Raw genomic sequence first — 5,777 nt, forward strand, 5'->3', positions numbered from 1 at the left:
AAAAAAAAAAAAAAAAAAACTATTCAATTTAAAATTTTCTTTAGCAGTTACTCCATATCACATGGGTGCTAATAAAATGTCCCTTGCCTAATGAACAGCTGTTATTATTGGTAAAGCTGATTGAAATAAGAGAGAATTATGGCCAGCTGCAAATGCATTCACAAGTGGTGAGAGAAACTGGCAGCTGTTATTCTGCCTGCTATAAATATTTTTAATTAAAATTTGCCTCCTGGTTTTCAATTTGTGTAATAGCAGGGATTTTTAGTTAGTTACTTCAGGCATAAAAGTATCTCTCTTTCCCCAAGAACAGCTTTTTAGCCCTTCTATTAAGACTGTTAACAACAATGGCGACACCTTCCTGGCTAATGGGAAAGTGAGTTGTGTGATGAAACTCTCATTCTTCTTGGGAACCATATGCACCTAAGAATTTCAGTTTTGTTTATATTTTTAACACTTGCATTTATAGAGAAAAGTCTCAGAAATCTAGGAAGAATTCTTATAAAGAGTGATGATAATGAATGGAATTATCTTAGGAGTATTGAAATGGGACCACCATTAGAAATAAGACACACACACACAAACATATACAGACCCCGCCATGTATTTTCTTACTAAAATTTTGCCCTTTTGGCTTATAGGCCTCTCCTCTCACTCTTGGACATCCATTTGCTCTCAAACACTGATGACCTCTAGAGTTTAGTTCCCAAGTCATTTCAACCCTGGGTGCTCTCAAGTATGTTCAAGTGTAACAACTATCAAGATCTTTTGTAATAATTTGTTGACATGCTTATATCTCTGATTGGGTAATCCTTTGATGAAGGACCCCTCTTCTTTCCTACAGTGACTAGCACATTGACACTGATAAGTTTCATGATATATATAAAAAAAAAATTTTTTAAGAAATATAATTAGATTAGTATTCTTGGGAGTCTTAACTATCTTAACAAGACAATTGTGGAAATTAAAATTTTAAAAATCTCCCATTAGTTTTATTATAATGAGATAGACATTTTATTATTGAAAACAAGAGGGCTCGGCGCCTGTGGCTCAAGCGGCTAAGGCACCAGCCACATACACCTAAGGTGGCAGGTTCGAATCCTCAGCCCGGGCCCGCCAAACAACAATGATGGCTGCAACCAAAAAATGGCTGGACATTGTGGCGGGTGCCTGCAGTCCCAGCTACTTGGGAGGCTGAGGCAGGAGACTTGCTTGAGCCCAGGAGTTGGAGGTTGCTGTGAGCTGTGATGCCATGGCACTCTACCCAGGGGGATAGCTTGAGGCTCCGTCTAAAAAAAAAAAAAAAGAAAAGAAAACAAGAGAAGATTTTTGTCTTTTATGTGCAAATGACATCCAGCCCAAACAATTTGCTCTCCTGTAAAATAATAATATGTTGGATATAATGTGTTCCTTATTGGTTTAATTAATTTCCTCCCCATGACCTAAGAACTGTGCTTCAGATACTGTTATGATGTATCATCCATATATCCATTTTTACAACATAAATAACCTTTCAAACACATTTATCTGTGAAGAAACTTTATTCAAGCCTTTCTTAGCTAAGAAACCAGGACCTAGACATGAATGGGAAGTTCTGGATATAGTAAGCACATGGTTGAGATCAAGTTTGCTTATAAAAGTTTTCTGAGAAATATAGGAGAAATAGAAACAGCTTGACAAAAAGGAAATGTTCTGTGCAGTCCAAGTTTCACTGTATTCCAGAGGTAATACACCTCCTAGCTCTGTCAGTAAAGTAAGCCAACATAGAATGGAACCCTTCTTTTCACAACAGATGAACATGCTGGACAAAATACGACATAGTGGACAGATAAGTCTGTGTACATGCACACACACACAAATAGCTAATTAAGAGAAAACTTCAAGAGAAGCCCTAAGTCATCTGAAAGGAAGAGAACACACACAGCCAGTATGACAGCCTTGCCACTGACAGCTCACTGGATGCACTGTGGCAGTCAGGATTGGTGATGCCCATGTTAGGACAACAAATTTGATATTTGGCTATGAACTGAGATGCTGTAACCCAGATGCTTTTATACACAGGTGGAATGCTGTGAAGACAACTAGATGAGTCACAATAAAGCTTATCTTGGCCTAAAGCTGAATGGAAAAAAGTTCCATTGGAAAACCTGAAGGCTGTATCATGCACAAAAGTGGAGTCCAAATGTATATCACTAGCTTTGTGTAGGATGCCTTAATTGGAAAATAACCATGGGAGTGATTCTGGACATCACTGAACAATGAATGCCTTAAGGCATCCAGCAGAAGCAAATATAAAAGTGCTTTGTACTAATAATTTTAAAAAACAGGATCTTGGGGCTCCCACAATGGAAAAATAATCTTTAATCAAAAATGAGCTCACAGTAAAAAGAAAAAAAGTCACTAACCACATAAGGAACATTTGTCTTGGGGGAAAGTTAGTAGACACAGCCATTAGAAGTATTAATATTCTATGAGAGCTTGAATACTAGAACAATATGAAAATAATAGAACAATTTATAAAATAAATACATCTAATATATTTTAGTGATAAGAGGACTAGAAACCAAGAATAAAGTACTACTGACTGAAAAGAAAATAGGGGAATTCAGGGAAGATGGCCAACTAGTAGCATCCCTTGTCAGAGGCTCCTGAGCAGAGGAAGAAAAACTGGATGGAGTCGAACTCTATGAAGCCAAAGATGGGGAGTTGAGCCAAGAAAGAAGTTAGGCAAGCTATAACTCCGAGGAAGAGCATTCAAGAAAACAAATTACAGGTACAAAGCCTACTGACTAGAGGATGGGAGACCCCTCCCCCAAGCAGGAGGCCTGCCACAGGCTATTTGTGAATGAGCAGGGAACAAAAGACCTCTCATTTTACCTCGCTGGAGAAAGCCACTAAATTCCAGGTCTCTTTTGGCAGGGAGGTCCCACTTATGAACCTAGATACCACCCCGACAGGCATAAAATTGAACAGATATTTTTTTCCCAACAAGTCCAAACTCCCAGTCCACTCTTTCCACATCTCATGGTGGTCTGAAGTTCTGCCCCCTGGAGAGCATAGTGTTTGGTCTTGCCCTGAGAGATCTGGGCATAGTGTAGAACCAACCATTAGGATGGAATCTCTGACTAATGAGGAAGAAAGAGGGTGTGGGAAGAAAGGGACACTCGGTGGGAGGAGGAGCAGTTCCCTGGTTATGACTATGCCCAGACAGGGGTAGTGTTGACCCTCAGTTCAGGCTGTGTCTCGTGGGATGGGGTGCAGAACCCCTGCTCTGACGGCACCAACACTGGGAGAGTGGTTGTCCCTGTGGACTGAGTTTGGCAGACAGGGTTGGTCCCCAGCCATGCTAGGCCTGCAAACAAAGGCTTGATAGGCATGGACTGAGACCTGAGAGCAGGGGTTTGGTCTCCTGATTCTAACAGACCCCTCGAGCAGTGGCTTACTGGGTGTGAACCAAGACCTGAGGGCTAGGGTGTGGTCTCCTATCTCCAGTGGGGCTGGTGAGCAGAGGCTTACCAGGTGAGGACTAAGACCAGCAGATGGAGTGTGGTACCCTGACTCTAACAGAGCCAGGGAACAGAGACTTGCCAGTCAGTGGCTCCAACTGCTTCAGCAAGCAGAGGCTAGCTGTGTGTGGACAGACACCAGTGGGTGGGGGTGTTGACCCTGGCTCCAGCTGTGCCTGTGAGCAGAGAAGCAGACAATAGTGTGGACTGAGTCCGACAGGTGAGAGTGTGGATCCCAGGCTCTAATTGTGCTTTGAAGCCCTTTGCCTTGAATTGTCCTTGACTCCCTCTCTGTTGGGCAGGGTTTGCACTGCCTGAGACAATTTGGTTGGAACCCATGTCTGGGGCTGTCCAATCAGGGACATTTTAAGGTTGACCTTCAAAGTTCTGTAGTGGAAAAGAACTGAAGGGTGGGGGCTGGGCACCACAGCTGTTTCTATCTCTTTACAGTAGAGATTTAAATCTAATAGGGTGGTTTCTTAGGATAAGGTAGAGGTTGGGTGATATCAAAACAGAGCCAGCCTGCATTATCTCAACAAGTAGGTCCTCAGAGTCTTCAGCCAAAACACTGAAAGGGGCCTTTGTAAGGTTGTAGGAGAAAAGCCACAATTACAAAGCCTAGAGTGTAGTAAGGGGCTATCTCTACTACCTGGGAACCCCAGTTCAATATCCCCCTACCAGTTCTAATAACCAAATAGTGGAAAATAAACATGGTGTGGAACCAACAGAACTCTGGCAACATGAATAATCAGAGTAGATCAACCCCCTACCCAAGAAATGGCAAAGGAGATACAACTGAAGATGCCATGCATAGACAAATGGCACCAATGTCAGAAATTGAATTCAGAATATAGATTGCAAATAAGATAAATAGAATGAAAGAAAAGATAGAAACTGAATCTCAAAGAGTAGTTCTAAAGTTGTCTCAAGGAATTAATGAATTCAAAGACCATGTAACCAAAGATATGGACACAATGAGAACAGAGATAGCAGAGCTCAAGGAAATGAAAAAGTTAGTTGAGGAGCTCCAAACTACAGTAGAAACCCTCAGTAATATAGTTGACCAGGCAGAAGAAAGATCTCTGAAACTGAGGACAAAGCTTTTGAATGTTTCCAAACACTCAAAGAGGAATACAAATGAAGAACAAAAACTGATCATTCCCTGAGAGAGTTGTGGAATCACTCCAAAAGATCAAATATTTGTCTTATAGGAATTCCCTAAGGAGAAGAGGATGGTCCTAAAGGTACAGATGCTCTACTCCAAGAGATTTTGAAGGAGAATTTCCCAAGCATTGCAAGAGATATAGAACTACACATAGCAGACAATTTCAGAACCCCTGCAAGACTCAATCCAAACAAAGCATCTCCTAGATAAATTGTGTTTAACTTTGACAAAGTTAAGATAAAGGAGAAAATTCTGCAGTCAGACGTAAGAAAACCATCACCTACAAAGGGAGAAATATCAGAATAACTACAGATCTCTCAGTCAAAACGTTTTAAGCCAGAAGAAGATGTCATCGACCTTTAGTTTCCTAAAACAAAACAACTTCCAGCCCAGGAAGTTGGGCTGTATCCAGCTAAACTAAGTTTTGTTTGTGATAGAGAAATCAAATACTTTAATAACATATACATGATGAAGAAATTTGCCATAACTGAACCAGCTCTCCAGGATATTCTTATACCCATCCTCTACGATGACCAGTGCAGTGCTCTACCTCCAAAGTAAACTCACCCAGAAATTTTTGAACAAAACCAGACTTCCACAGTGATAAAAGTTTTTTGGACATCCAAAAAATCATGACACCCAAAACACAACCAGGCTTATCAATTCTCAATTAATGTGAATGGTTTAAATTATCCTCTAAAGAGGAGCAATCTGGCTGACTGGATACATAAACTCAGACCAGATATCTGCTGTATACAAAAATCTCACCTTACCTTCAAGGATAGAAATAGACTCGGGGTGAAGCGATGGACTTGTATAATACAGGCAAATGGAAACCAGAAAAAAAAGGGGGGTTTGCAATTTTACTAGCAGATACAATTGGCTTTAAACCAACAAAGATAAAGAAAGATAAGGAAGGTCACTACATATTTTGTCAAGGGAAACACCCAACATGAAGAGATTTTGATAATTAACATTTTTTAACCCTACCAGAATGCTCCTCAATTTATAAAGCAGACCCTTAATGGATATGAACAACTTGATATCTTCCTGCACTATAATAGTTGGAGATTTTAACACCCCTTTGACAGTTTTGGATAGATCCTCCA

This window comes from Otolemur garnettii, unplaced genomic scaffold (assembly GCF_000181295.1).
Source record: "Otolemur garnettii isolate 467f Iridium unplaced genomic scaffold, OtoGar3 scaffold00007, whole genome shotgun sequence".
Taxonomy (NCBI): Eukaryota; Metazoa; Chordata; class Mammalia; order Primates; family Galagidae; genus Otolemur; species Otolemur garnettii.